The sequence below is a fragment of the Coptis chinensis genome, chromosome 6, assembly GCF_015680905.1.
Source record: "Coptis chinensis isolate HL-2020 chromosome 6, ASM1568090v1, whole genome shotgun sequence".
NCBI lineage: Eukaryota > Viridiplantae > Streptophyta > Magnoliopsida > Ranunculales > Ranunculaceae > Coptis > Coptis chinensis.
Genome location: NC_141461.1, coordinates 94732211 through 94748722, shown reverse-complemented (window position 1 = coordinate 94748722; position 16512 = coordinate 94732211). Strand labels below are relative to the sequence as shown.

The following is a 16512-nucleotide window of genomic DNA, read 5'->3' as shown; positions in this document are numbered from 1 at the left end:
ATTAGCCACCGTTGGCTATCTAGCATATACCACTGTTCCCATAATAACATTGGTTTAAAGTCATTTAACTCGGTACAAAACATTTTTCAAGTTTAGGAGGAACCAAATACCACTAATTTTGTAAAATAGTGGTATATACATGCCATATACCACGGTACTATTAAATAGAACCTAATTTATTTTTTTGTATTCATATACCCCCACTGTTCCCTGAAAATGGCGGTTTATATTTTGGAGAAAATTACACTTCCGTGGATAAAGGCGGTTCTGAAAAAAAAAAAAAAAAAAAAAAAAGTAAAAAAAAAATGGGGAAAACCTGTACGTGCAAACCCACTTCTCTCTATCCCAATTTCTGCTTCCAGGGTTCACGAGTTGAGCGAAATCTCTCGACCAATTGCAAGGTTGTTGTTTTTGCTTGTAAGTTAGTAGGTTCTTCTTGTTATTGATTTTTTAAACTTTGTTAACTAGTCTCTCCTTTGTTTCAAATATTGAACTTGAATAATTTTGTTTTGCAATTTTTCTTTTCAATGTCTTAATATTTATTTGGTATTTTTAGTGTAAAAATTAAAATCAGGCGGTATAAGTGTAATTCATTCACAGGCTTCCTCTCGCCGTTGGTTTTCACTGTTTTGTTTGTTGTTTTTTTAATTGTATATATTTTTTGGGGGAATTTGTTAAAAGGTGTAAATAATAACCGCTTATTGATTGTTGCGTTCCTAATTGATGTGTAAAATTTGGGTTATTTTTAATTGTTGAAAGGTTTATTTAGGTTTACTGATTGTTGCATTCTTGCCAATAATTGCTTTATGATGTCCGTGCAATTTTGAGAACTCAATGAATTCATAATATCTTTTTTGAGAACTAAGTGAATGTAGGGTCGGTGAATTCATAAATTTCTCGACAAACTTGAATATATATTGTTTGAATCAGAAAAATTTACTTCCATCCCGATCTTCTCCTGGTTTTAAATTTGTCAAGGTAGAGAGACATTAGTAGTGTTGATCTTGTCAACTTTCTTCTCATTATAAGGAAACAATGTCTATGGGCCAAACCAATTCCCATATAAGTTAATCCCAAAGTTCATTTTATTGGCTATGCAATGCAGGCCTTGATATATGGTATGACGGGGTGGCTTGGGATTGTTATAAACATTCAGGTCATTAGCTAAGAACTTAAGATGTTGGTTAGCAGGTTGTGTCCTATCCAATTTATATGCAGGTCATGGGAGAAACATGTGACAACCTTGAATTAACTAATAAAAGCCGTCTATTAAGTATGGACAAACTGGTTTAGTTAAGAAAGGGGAAGATTATTTTCTTATTGAACCTGATTGTCAAAGGATTTCAGGGAACCCTTGTCTTCGTTTTCTCTTTTCGCAATAATTTTATATTATATTTGTTTTTTTCAATATTTTAATTGAGTTGGAAAATGTGTTTTAACGCGTGTTTTAATGAGTTGGGGGTTGATTTTTTTGTTTCTTTGTAGATTTTTGATGGACATAATGGGATATCAGCGGTGACATATACTATAGAGAATTTGTTGAGTCACGTTATGAGTGCGATTCCTCAAGGGATTGGTAGGGAAGAGTGGATTCAAACTATTCCGAGAGTGTTGGTTGTCGATTTTGTAAAGACTGGTATAGAGTTTCAGCAGAAAGGCAAGTATCCTCAGCTGTGTCTTGTTTATGTCAATGCATTTCTTTCTATGTTTCTTAGTTTAAGAAGGTTTTTATATATTGATTGCAGGAGAAACTTCTGGGACAACTGCTACTCTTGTTGTGATTGATGGTTTGACTGTGACGGTTGCATGTGTTGGGGATTCTCGCTGTATACTGGATGCGCAAGGGGGTGTTGTGTCACTATTGACAATTGATCATAGGTTAGAAGAGAACGTTGAAAAGAGGGAACGTGTTACTGCTAGTGGGTGAAGTGGGAAGACTTAATGTTTATGATAGTAATAAGGTAAGGAATTGGAAATATCCAAATTTGGTTTACTGTGAAAGCTTTTTAAATACTTCTTAGCTTGCGTATTACTTTTCTAATTAATAGGTGGGACCACTCCGTTGCTGGCCTGGTGGGTTATGCTTATCTTGGTGATATGGATGTCAGGGAGCATATTATCCCAATACCTCATGTTAAGCAAGTAAAGGTCAGTTGAAAGATTAAATTGTGCAAATGTTATGTTGTATGGTTGGATTACTTGGCTAATATTATTCCTACTATTGTATGTTATGTTGCAAATGTTAAGTACTACCACCTCCAGGTTGGTATTGTATTAAAGGACTCGATGTTTATAGCTAAGGAAAGGGGGAGAGGAAGGGACGCCTTGAATTCCAAGGAGGATCAGGTGGGCATGCTTACTAAAATAAAATAAAATAGAATATGGATCTCATGATAATTAAGGAAGCTAGAACAACAAAGTGAAATTGGATGGCGGTGTAGCTTAGCTCCTGGGATCAAAATAACATGAGATTAAGCAACAGGTATGTAAGTATTTTATTTACACGTGGTATATAACTCAAATGTTACATTGTCTTAAGATTTACACTTTAGATTGTGGAAACAAAAAAATAAGAAAACAAATGTCAAGCATCATTTGGGGGGCAACAATTGATTTAAGGCCGGTAATAAATTGTAGTTTTACACATTATATATTATTAAGATGTCTACTTGTGCTTATATTTCTTTAGCATTCTATTATTTTATGGTATTTTTCATTATTAAGTTATTATTTTATGGTATTGATCGTGCAGATGACACTTAACACTCAAAGATGCCTATGCACAAGATGAACTTGATGTTCTTCGACTTGAAATTCTAAAGTTCATCTAATGGAATGTTCAAGCCGGTCATGGTGTCTTAGCTAGGTTTGGACCCCTTCTAGTTAAGGTTTGGGGATTGATCTCAACATTTGTATTTTTCATTGTAAAACTCATTTGATATATAGGTGGAACAAATATATTAATTCTTTGATATTTTGGAACGAAGAACAAGTTGGTCATTATTATTATTTTATTGACGCGAAAATTATCAAATTCTTTTAGCAATTTATTGTTGTATGGTCTAAATTTGTTTCTTTTGTTTGTTGCACGATGAATATATTGTCTGAGCAATGTGTTTTTTAAATCAGTGTGGATACAGTGAAAATATATGCTGGTTGAAATTAAATAATCAGGGGATTTTTTTAAAAAAAAAAAAAAAAAGTATAAACCACGGTTGTGTAAGAACAGTGGTTTAAAGGGATTATATGAACCACGGTTTGAATCAAACAGTGGTAATTATTATTACTATTTCCCACGGTTGACATCACACACAGCGTACATAAAGACTATTAACCACGGTTTCTGATATCATAATACCACAGTTTTTCCAAAAACCGTGGTAAATAGAGAATACTTAATACCACGGTTCTGTTAGAAGTATTTGTCATGGTGGTTGTTACCACGGTATGAAAACAATGGCTAAAGGCTTTTTACCACTGTAAATAACAGTGGTATATGAGCTTTTCTGTAGTAGTGAATTAACGGAAAATTAGAAACTAGATGCAAATGCAACTTTATCAAATAATAAACGAGAAATCGGAAACTAGATACAAATGCATTAAACTAATCTCACAGAATAATTAACGGGAAATCAGAAATTGGATGCAAATGCATTGAACTGACCTCGAAGAACAATTAACATGAAATTGGAAATTGGATGCAAATGTATTGAACTAACCGAAAAGAATAATTAACGAGAAATCAGAAACTGGATGCAACTACATTGAACTGATCTCAAAAAATAAATAACAATAATTGGAAATTGGATGCAACTGCATTGAACTAACTTCAAAATATAAATAACTGAAATCAGAAACTGGATGCAAATGCATTGAATTAACCTTAAAATATAGTTGGGTTATATGTTGTGGGAATGTTTCGATAAGTATAATTTTGCATTTAAAATGGTGTTTATCTTATCTCTTTCCATATGATTGGGAACTCCTTGCTATTCAAGTAGCTTCAATATATATGAACTTCGCTTTATTAGACAATCTCACAAAACTTCAATCAAACTTCTATTATTAAACAACAAAATGAAGTTGAAGGGTTTTATCAAAGGTGAGTTCTTTTTTTTTTAATGGAGAGTGAGGTTTTTACGTTATAAGAAATTTAGTTGAGTGATCAATATAATATTAATATATAATAGTTCTGCATATTTACAAATATTTTTTAGAATAATTAATATAACAACACTCGTTTGTAGATAATCTTTGAAGATTCCACATAGTGAGTCATGCATAATTTAAATAATAATTAACAGAAAATCAGGAACTGGGTAATCTTCGATGATCCCACATAGTAAATTAAACATAATTTATTTTTTATGTCATGTTTGCAAGGACACTACAGATAGATCAGTAGAAGTTGGTATTACACACCACATTGGATAATTATAAAAAAATCGGAAACTGGATTCAAATACATAACTGAGCTCAAAGAGTAATTAACGGGAAATCGGAAACTTTATACAAATTGCATTAAACTAACGACAGAGAATAACTAATGGGAAATTAGAAATTGGATGCAAGTATTTGAAAAATATTTAACGAAAAATCGGAAACGGTATGCAAATATATCAAACAAACCTAAAATAATAATTAATGGGAAACCGGAAACTGGATGCAAATGCATTGAACTTAACTCAAAAAATAATTAACAAAAAATCAAAAACCGAATGCAACTGCATTGAACTAACCTCATAGAATAATTGATGGGAAATCGGAAACTAAATGCAAATGCATTGAAATAACCTCAAAGAATAGTTAACGGGAAATCAGAAACCAGATATAATTGTATCGAACTAACCTCAAAACATAAATAATCAGAAACTAGATGCAGATGTATTGAACTAACCTTAAAGAGTTATTAACGGGAAATCAAAAACTGGATCCAAATGCAATGAACTAATCTCAAAAACTAATTAATGAAACATTGAAAAATGAATGAAACTGCACTGAACTAACCTAAATGAATAATTAACAAAAAATTATAAATTTGATGTAACTGCATTGAACTAACCTCAAAAAATAATTATCGGGAAATCAAAAACTTAATTGATGCAAATGCATTGAACTAACCTTAAAGAACAATTAACATAAAATCGGAAATTGGATGCAGCTGCATTGAACTAACCTCAAAAAATAATTAACGAAAAACCAAAAACTGGATGCAACTGCGTTAAACTAAAATCAGAGATTAACTAATGGGAAATCAGAAATTGGATGCAAATGCATTGAAATAACCTAAACAAATAGTTAACTAGAAATCCGAAGTCGGATGTAACTGCATCGCACTGACCTCAAAGCATAAATGTCCACTTTTTTAGCCTTCTCACATAAGTAATTACGAGTAATTAGGAACCCAAAACGAAAGTGAGTTTATAAAAACAGACTCTTACATATATGCAAACTGTATAGGAATTGTAAACTATCGAACTAACCTAGAAAAACATTAACGGGAAATCAGAAACTCGATGCATATATATTAAACTAACCTCAAAGAGTAATTAACATGAGATTGGAATCTGGATGCAAATGCAATGAACTAATCTCAAAGACTAATTAACGAAATATCGAAAATTGGATGCAACTGTACTGAATTAACCTTGAGGAATAACTAACGGAAAATCATAAAGTAGATGCAATTGCACTGAACTAACCTCAAATAATAATTAACGGAAAATCGGAAACTTGATGCAACTGCATTGAACTAACCTCAAAGAATAATTAATGAGAAATTTGAAACTGGATGCAACGTACTACATTAAACTAACCTCAAAGAATAATTAATGGAAAATCAGAAACTTGATGCAAATGCATTGAACTAATAACCCTAAAACATATTTGTATTATATGTAGGAGGAATAAATGTCTCGACAAATATAGTTTTGCATTTTAAATAGTGTTTATTATAATTCTTTTATTGTGAATGGAAATGTCTTGCTATTCAAGTAGCTTCAATATTATCTTCGCCGCATTGGACATTCTCACAAAACTTCAATCAAACTTCTATTATTAAACCTAACAATAAAAAGAAGTCGATGAGTTTTATCAAGGTTTGGTGCTTCCTTTTTATAGAGAGTGGTGCAAGAAATTTAAATGAGTAATTAATATAATTTTCATATCTCATAGTTATGCATAGTTGCTAATATTTTTTAGAATAATTTAATATAATGGCACTCGTTCGTAGGACACGTTTATGTGATAAATTTTTTCAAGTGGGAGTAGTGTATTATTTGAGGATATGAAAACAATCAATCTATTTTAGTGATTTGTAAATATTAGTACGTAAGCCGAACAGTGATGATTTACCGCTAAATCACCATAAATCTAATTAAACTATTATACAAGCTAGATCGAGTTTAAGATAATTCTATTTGAAAATTACAAATTAATATTCTAAACCATAAAGTGAAGAGACTATCTCAATTTGATCCCTTAGTTTCCAAGTAATTATGCACTATAATCGCTACTCATTAACGTATTTCGGTTTATTTTCAATAAAAATATATTCTGATTCGAAAATTTGCCGTTAAATCACCATAAATCTAAGAAAACTATTATACAAGCTAGATCGCGTTTAAGATAATTTTATTTGAAAATTACGGATTAATATCCTAAACCACAAAGTGAATAGGCTATCTCAATTTGATCCCTTAGTTTCTAAGTTTATGCATCATAATCGCTGCTCATTAACGTATTTCGGTTTATTTTTAATAAAAATATATTATGATTCTAAAATTTGTCTCTAAATCACCATAAACCTAAGAAAACTATTATACAAGCTAGATCGAGTTTAAGATAATTCTATTTGAAAATTACGGATTAATATCCTAACCCACAAAATGAATAGGCTATCTCAATTTGATCCCTTAGTTTCCAAGTACTTATGCACCGTAATCGCTGGTCATTAACGTATTTCGGTTTATTTTCAATAAAAATATATTCTAATTCGAAAATTTGTGTGAGACATTTTGTAAAGCCTTTTCAACATACAAAATATTTAATAAATCCCGGTATGCCCGGGTCCAAAATCTAGTTTACTTCTAATCCAATAGAATAATATAAATGTGCAAAATAAACCTAGCTAGAGTTAGAAAACCAATACTAACCAAAGAAATAAAACCTAAGCAAACCTATTGTGTTGTACAATCAGTCGGCTTGAAGGTTACTGTCCTAGCCTCAGTGTCATACCCAACCAAGAAGTTGGTTTGAGCAATGTTTCCCCTAGATGGTTTGAGAAAGTGGACTAGCAATCATGTTGAAACTAATATCATCTTCCTTCACCTGAATGAATTAATGTGTATATTGTTGTCAACAACAAATCAGCCCCTGTGAAATGAGCAGTTATTGGAGGTACTTTAAAATCTTCTTTACCATTCAATCGATAGCATAATGAAAGTCCAGATTCCGGGTCTACAATAGGTTCAAGGACAAAATCCATACTAATGGCACACCATGGACGATCCGGTACAGACAAAGGCATATACAACCCTGCATTAGTAGTGTAGCCTTTAGAAACCTTGCAACGAGCAACAAATTTCTGGACCTCCCTGCTTAAACCAGTCCAAAAATAAGAAGCTAATAAGAGTGCGAGAGTCTTGTCACGACCAAAATGTCCCTCGTTATGTAACTCGGTGAGGAGATGAAGCCGTAGACTACAATCAGGAACACAAAGGCACCGACCTTTAAACAGAAAACCGTCCTGTAAAGAGAACTCATATAATTGTCCCTCCTGAATAGAAGATAAAACATTTGCAAAGTACGGGTCAGATGGGTATAACTCAGGGAAAGAATCAAAACCCAGAACGGTAGAACGCATGGAGACCAATAAATAGGAACGACGACTAAGAGCATCAGCCACACGGTTCTGGACACCAAACTTGTGTCGGAGAACAATAGTGAAGTCCTATAAATAACTAGACCAACGCAGTTGCCGGGAACTGACATTATCCTGATTGTCAATATGCTTGAGTGCTTCATGATCAGAATAAAGAACGAATTCAGCATGGATCAAATAGTGATGCCAATGCTTAAGAATCCGAATAACAGCATAGAACTCCACATCATAGAGACTATAATTCTGCTTCTCCCCGGTCAATTTCTTGCTGAAATAAGCAATAGGATGGCTCCCGTGGTAGAGAATAGCACCAATGCCGATTTTAGAGGCATCAGTAGAAACCTCAAAAGGAGAAGAAAAATCGGGTAACTTAAGAATAGGAGCCGAAATTAATAGTGTCTTAAGAATCTGAAAACTTTCCTCGGTGGCCAAAGACCAGAGGAACTTGCCACCTCGCAAACGGTCAGTGATAGGTGCTATAACAGTACTAAAATGAGGAACAAAATGACGATAAAAGGAAGCAAACCCATGGAAACTATGTGCCTCTGTCAGAGTCCTTGGACTAGGCCAAGTACGGATGGCCTCAACCTTAGATCTGTCCACTGAAATACCCTTTCTTGACACCACATAACCTAGAAATAAAACAGAATTAGTACAAAAGACACACTTAGGGACCGCAGCATAAAGTTGGGCCCGACATAACACTGTCAATACTTGATGAAGGTCCTAGAGATGAGATTGAGTGTCCTTGCTTTAGATTAAAATGTCGTCAAAATAAACGACCACACACTTTCCCAAGAACGGTTTCAGGACTTGGTTCATGACTCGCATAAAAGTGCTAGGAGCATTAGAAAGGCCAAAAGGCATAACCAACCATTCATAAAGGCCTTCCTTTGTTTTAAAAGCCGTCTTCCACTCATCCCCAATACGAATCCAGATCTGATAATAGCCCGACTTCAAGTCAAGCTTTGTAAACACAGCAGCACCGTGTAACTGGTCAAGACGGTCGTTGAGCCGTGGGATCGGAAACCGATACTTTGTAGTAATCTTATTAATAGCCCTGCTGTCCACACACATACGCCAGGAACCATCCTTCTTGGGCACTAACAAAGCCGGCACTACACAAGGGCTTAAGCTTTCATGAATAGATCCCTTGTCAATCAAATCTGTAACCTATTGTTGTAACTCAGCATGCTCTTTGGGACTCATATGATAATGTGGCCAGTTAGGGATCTTAGAACCAGGCACTAAATCAATCTGATGTTGGATGTCCCGCATGGGGGGCAAGCCAGTAGGTAACTCAGCTGGAAACAGATCAGAAAATTCCTATAATAAACCCTAGACACACTCAGGGACTGCAGCGGGTAATGAGTTTGGTTCACACATTAAAATAAACACCTGATCCGTAGCGAGAAATTTAGCCTCAAAACTACGCATAGCCAAGCAAGAAAGCTTCGGTGCTGGACGAGTAATTAGGACTGATTCTCTACTTGGCACTAACCCAATTTTAACATCAACGAACAAGAAACTATATGTGTTGCGCCAACCATCATGGGATACCCAGCGATCAAACTGCCAAGGCCGACCCAATAATAAATGACAAGCATCCATAGTGACGACGTCACACCACACTTTATCTGTATACTTTGAACCAATGAAAAAATCAACCAAGCAGCGTTTAGAGACAGTAACCTCAGTTCCTTTCTTAAGCCAAGACAAGGAATAAGGGGTTGGGTGTTTCTCAGTCAGTAAACCAAGCTTGCAAACTGCCTCAAAAGAAATCACATTTTCACAGCTCCCAGAGTCGATAACAATTTTACAGACCTTACCCTGTATAGTACATGTCGACTGAAAAATAAGGTTATGGAACCAACAATCACCATCAGTCTCCTTAGGAGCCAAACACAACCGGCGAATAACAAGAAGTTCACCTCTGTCACCCTGTACGAGCTCTTCAGGTACGTCCATAGAGTCGTCATCAAAAAGGGTTGTGCCTAGTATACCGCCAACAGGATCCTCATCAACATCCTCATTCTCGGCAAATAAAAGCTTCCCAGGAGCAGACGGTTTAGAGCATCGATTAGCATAATGACCGATCTCTCCGCATCTAAAGAACTTAACTGAATTAGGACCACGAGCCACAGCGTCCGAAACACCATGCGGCCTAAGGATATGAGCATTTGGGGTTCGGATAGAAGGACCACCACCCCGTCGGTTCAACTGCTTCTCCAGAATTAATGCTCTTTGATGAGCCTCAAACACAGAAAAAACATCAAACAGATTCAAGACATCCTATATATTAGAATGAAAACCCCCAATGTATCGCGCCACCAACTATTCATCAGATTCTGTGAGTTCTACGCGAGCCAATAATTGGTAAAACTCCTTAATATAGTCATTGACAGACTTAGAACCTTGGCGAAAGTTCTGAAGTCGTTGATACAATTCACGAGTATAATTAAAGGGTAAAAAATTAGCACGGAGATGCTTCTCAAGTTTCTCCCATGCAACAATCTTAGATTTACCTCTTCATGCACGAGTCGCCTTCAATTGTTGCCACCAAGCCATAGCACGACCCCGAAACTGAGTTGCCACAAGCGCCACCTGTTTGTTGTCGGGCACTTCTTTGAACTCCATAACTTCCTCTACAGTCCGGAGCCAATCAATCAGTTCATCTAGTTGCAAGCTACCATGAAACTCGGGCAGATCAATTTTCAAACCAGATTCCCAACACCTATTCTCTCTGTGTTGCAGAACACGCGGGAAATTATCAATCTCCTCCAAGTCGGCAAAGGGGTTATGATCATTTGCCTCCAGATCGTCCTCCACCAGCTATGGTTCACGGTCTTATGGTTGGTCGGGTTGCCGATTAAGGGCCTCAACCTGGCAGGTTAGCGCTGCTATCTGCCTTGAAAGTTCTGCCATTCGATCACGAGTATACACATCGTCCAGATTAGCTTCTCTCTGAGCTCTACCATGTACTCTTCCTGCTAGACGAGGCATATCTAGATCGTAACTGAATCTGATACCAACTAATGTATGTCTAAGTGCTCGTTAGCTTTCAAACAATCAAAGAATCGTCCTTTAACCAAGAAACGATGAAATAAATTGATATAATCCAAAAATGGTATTTTACAACCCTCAAAACGAACTTAAATAGTTAACCTAAAACCTAGAAATAATACTACGATGAACGAACAGAAAAACAGACGAAACAAAAGACTAACTACACAAAAAAGCCCAAAACAAGTCCAGAGCGCGTGCGCGCTTGTCAGAAAGCCAAACCGAGCGCGTGCGCATTTGCACCTCAACTAACAGTACTCTCATATTTTCAGGACACCATCTTGTGCATCCAAGTACTTCTCTGCCAGTGCATGTACTGCATCAGGGTGGAAACAAGTTATGTGGCCAAAAGCCAAGCCATTGTACACTGGATTGAAAAGGCAATAGAGATGGGGTGAACTCAATCATATTCTGTTTCAGCAGTGAAAAAAACCTTTCGAGACAATACAGTGCATCGGAAGGTGAAAGCATTATGGAATCGACTTAAAGACCAACTTTAGTGGATAATGTTTACTAGCACCTGGCGAGAAGTCGACTTCGCTACTAATGTTTACTCAAGGAAGGGAGGGCAGCTGGACAAAGGGATCAACCAGTGGTGGAGCTGTAGGCCAGGGTCAGACTTTCTCACAAGAGTTGAACATCGATCAAGGCCTTGCTTTTTGTAGATGAAGTCCTTGCTTATTATGATGTATTCTATGTATAGTTAATATGCTTCAGCATATACAACTATTATCTTTCTTCATTCTTTTCATTTGTAACATTTTTCACTTTGGCTATTCAATACAATTACCTTTAGCTAAAAAAACAAAAAAAAATCAATGAAATGATAAAAAAGAACTTTAGAGCTACACAGAAGCCAAAAGAGGCCTGTTAGTACCCTCCACTCTCAACCAATCATTACAGCCCACGTGTCCAAACCCCAAAGTACATCCACATATCGGTACTACGATCTACAGACAACTCTTGAATTCTAGGTCGTCCATACGACCTGGCTAAGGTGACTACGACATGCTACGAACAGCTCGTCTTTCATCAATCACGATCCATCAACTGCATCAGAAGTAGAAAGGGTTATAACTGACACTTACCCTAAAAGAATAGTCAACAATAGCATTGAAGGAAGACTTTACTTTGTAACGAAGTGAGTAAGGCAAGCATCAAAGGAAAACTCAACAAGTCATTACTTTGTAACGGCTTCATGCAGAAAAGGAAAGGACAATCCTACAACCATAAAAGGGGAGAGAATTCTATGCTTCGAGGGAGGCTCCATCTTCTCCATATCACATTCTCAATCTTGATCAATCTCTATGGAACTACGATTGACTTGATTCGAGTCGGGTTAAACGACTCGATACGTAGGCAACTCTTCTCCAAAGGAAGAGCGCGGCCACTTTCTCACAAATCACGATCTCAGTATGTAGGTAGAATTCAAAACCTTTACATTGGCGCCGTCTGTCGGTTCGATTTCTTGGAAAATCCACACCTTCTTCTTTGATTTTCCAAGCCCACGAAGCATGGATGAAAAACCGCGAATGGATTACTCAAAATTATGACAAGAAGATTGATCGATTACAATGATATGACAAGAAGATAATTTCATCAAATACAAACTTCGAAAGCCTATGGTATATATCCACAAAGCCATGGATAATATGGAACGCAAAGCTTGAGATAAGTTCCCTTTTTCTTCATTCAAAATCATTTTTTTGACTCGGTGGTTTAAATAATTTTCTAGCAGTTCTTTCTTTGAAAGACGAGTTACAGATCACTATATTAGTCATTGGAATTTCAACACCTCCAGCGTACTGTGAGATGTTGTCTTAAACCATTAGCCAACAATCAAATTTCTTTTATATACCATATTCATCTTATGATTTTTAGAACTAGAACTTGAAACTTAGCACTTTAGTTCCAAATTTGAAATAGACGACTTGCATGATGTGCTGTAGCATCAGGGATGTTAAACTTTGTCATTTGCTAGACTTTGTAACTGACTCACCCCAGTAGGGAGTCTCTACCATTTTTTATACAGGAAGAAGCGTATACTAGGTCGTTCTAATTCTGAACAGGGGGCTTCATGCGTTATCCCGCTATGACTTGGCAGCTAAGTTTGGCAGTATGAGCTAATTGCTAATGACCAGACACGAACTACGAAGCGTGGTGTTAGTGATGATCGAGATTATCAAAGCTAGCTCAAAGTTTACGAGCACGCGAAAGCACAAGTTGTTTGATCCTATCATCAGATAAGTCTTTCACTGTCCTTGTTACTGATGAGTGATTATTACTCTAGTTTGGATCCATAGCTAACTACGCAGTTCTCATCTCAAGTTTCAGTTGTCATGATAATCTCTAAACTCATTTTTTACCACTGTAAAATATATATCATTCTTTCAATGCATTTCTTTAATTACCAGATCGATTTCCATGCGACATACCATATGTAGCGATTTTTGTCAATGCTCTCATGGACAAATCTTGAACAGGCACATTACCAGGACACTGCCATGCATATTCATAAGGTTTATCTCTCCACTAGAAACCTAGATGACTCTTTACACTGGAACCTTACAAAAAAGGCACTTATAGCTTGTAAAATCTATGTATAATAAACTAAGCATGAATGTTAAGAGTTGCCGGATAAACCATGCTACCACTTTGTCTTTCGGAATAATGCAAATCTGCCTAGACACAACATAGGGCTTGAAATTCTATCATGAGATGGTACCCACTAGAGATCATTTATCTTATATTATGTTTATCCCTAATAAATCATGTCTTCTATGTGGTAATGTGTTGGAGAGTGTACACCATCTTCTGCTGGTTAGACTTTCACAACAGCTTTGTGGTTTCAATGTTTGGATGTTTAGGTCTAGAGGTTTTCAAACTATACTCCTCAAAGAGGTGGATTGATATTTGGTTCAAGCCACCAACTGATTGGCCTATAGAAACAAAGCAGTGGACCAAATTCTGCCTGCTTCTTTACTATAACATCTGGATGCGGATGTAACATCCTCCATAACAAGTCTAAACCTTCTCTTAAAGTATAATAAACAAAGTCATAAGAAACTTCTTTTTGACGAAAGCAAATTATACCTATGCCTAACGTAAACAATCTGCTTTTGCCTATCCATTAATTGGTTACCACCTCCAAAGGGACATCTAAAGTTAAATGTAAAAGCTAGTTTTTTTTAAATAAAAACAAACGGTTATGGATATGTCAAATGACAAAGGCAATTTGGTGGCTGCAGGAACAAGCACAAAAGGCTGCGCTTACCCGGTCTTGAGAGGAATCGAATTCACAGAGCTATTAGGTGGTGCCCAAAAACACCTCCTTAAAGCTCAAATGGAGCTCAAAACCGCTTAGCTGGTTTTAATTTGGTGCCCAAAACACCTCCTTAAACCTTCGGTGGAGTTGGAAATTGCAGTTGATTATCTGGGGAACAAGCTTTCAAATCTTTCGGTGACTTGACAATTGATACTTTCAGATGAGCAAATCTATTTAAATTTTTGGTTCTGTAGATATTAACTATGTACCCAAAGTGGAAACTTGGTGTCTAAATAATAAAACAGGATGCGGTAGTACAAATCCACAGTACAAAAACTGGACACTCAACCCACCAAACAATGAGGTCGACATTCAGTTTTCTTTCCCTATTATTCCTTGTCAGATAGTTCCAATATGGCTGAAACAAAGCCTGGAGCATGACAATGCTTTTGTAATCCGTTGTTGATATAAATAAAACAGTTTGATTACCAAAAAAAAAAAAAACCATTTCCGAACATATCAATCTTGCTTTGACGTAGACTTGCTTGATTTTAGCCATCTCAATTTAATTGTGACGACACAAGAGTTGCTTGATTTTAGTCATCTCAATTTAATTGCGACCCAAGAGTTGCTTGATATCAGCCACCCCAATTTCAATTAATGCTTATAACTGTTGCTTATCACATTCAAGTCCAATTTTCAAACATAGGAATGAGACTTGTGGCAAGGATAAAATTAGATCACAAGAGGAACCTCAATGAGCATATGGGGGCTTAAACTTCACAGTTGTTAGCCTTGTTACCACATTCAATTCATTCTTGTTAGACTGTTGCACCTATTGATTTCAATGTTTAGGTAAGGTTTTTAGCGACCTACTCAACGACATGCCAAATCCCGGTTTCTGAGTTCCAACTGAAATGACCGAGAGACTAGACAACTACGTCCTATCTTGATAAAGAAGCTACTATCAATTTCATCCAAAGTATAGTTCAGGGAGAAACCTTAGAGCTAATTACAGCGTTCTCCGCTCAAAGTTGAAGTTACTTGGTTTATTACCAATCCTTTATAATTCCTTTCACAATTACGACGGCTCGACGCGAGCTCAAATGTAACTACATCCAGGAGCCTCACCAGCTCAAATGGACCGCCCCTAGCTACTATCCCAAGTTTTAATTTACTCTCATATTGACTACCTTTATATGAGTTTGAAATTCCAGGTGATACAAATCAAGTCTCGGTGACTTGACAAGTACATACAGACTGAATTTGTGAATGTTGATCCAGCACCAACAATCTGAGATTTGTTCAAATCCACAAGGCGTCTAAATAACAAAACAGGATGCGGTCCATCACAGGTTGTTTTCCACAGACCAAGACGTAACACAGGTTGCTTCCACTACGAACTGGGGCTAGCTTCAACCATCTCTGAACTGGGTTAGCTACAGCCATCTGCCCATGTCCAGTCCACTTATAATTTGGGCTCAACACTCTATACATCTCCAAAATTATTACAATCGATATTGACGTGTAATAAGTAGTTGGTACTAACTCCATGGTGCTAGCTCATTTTTTTTTACAGGTCACTCAAGCTCCAAAACTGGGGCTAGCTATAAGCACGCCAGCTCAAGGCTAATTATCAATCATAGTAATGCCCCCAAAAGGCTTACTATCAGCCAACCAAATTGGCATTTACGATCATAGTAACGCCCCCAAAAGGCGTACTATTAGCCAACCAAATTGGCATCTACGATCATAGTAACGCTCCCAAAAGGCTTACTAATCAGCCAACTCAAATGGCACCTATGACAACAATAGCGCCCCCAAAAGGCTAGTTATCAACCAATCAGCTTGATGTCTTGCTAAAGATCAAGTTTGAACCACGCACTACGATGTCAGATCGTAATCAAGAACGCTCAACGAGAAACAACCATAGTGACGCCCCCAAAAGGTTAGCTATCAACCATAGTGACGCCCCCAAAAGGCTAGCTATCAACCATAGTGACGCCTCCCAGTGCATCGGAAGGCACAAATCGACTTAAATCTATGCAGGGTTAAGTGGATTCAATGTTTAATTACCACTCAAAGGCTAATTATCAGTCAAATCCAATCCAAGGTACCCCCAAAAGGACCACAAATAAACTTAGGGCCTATACAAGGGTTAAGTTCAATTCAACTGTAATTACCACTCAAAGGTTAATTATCAGTTAAATCTAATCTACGCACTACGAGCACAAACTAACATATCAACTCGCAACAAAGCTCTAAGCAACAAACAACATCCAACTTACAAACACAGAAAAGA

The 16512-nt window shown here is 36.6% G+C and overlaps 1 pseudogene across 1 annotated transcript; it reads left to right on the top strand.

Annotated features, from left to right (window-relative positions):
* Window positions 1-239: 239 nt before the first annotated feature.
* LOC147495640 (putative protein phosphatase 2C 5) lies at window positions 240-3046 on the top strand (annotated as a pseudogene). The gene is made up of 5 exons (XR_015197617.1): window positions 240-401; window positions 1486-1657; window positions 1746-1961; window positions 2049-2482; window positions 2753-3046. The product of XR_015197617.1 is annotated as a putative protein phosphatase 2C 5 (transcript).
* The last annotated feature ends 13466 nt before the right edge of the window (window positions 3047-16512 follow it).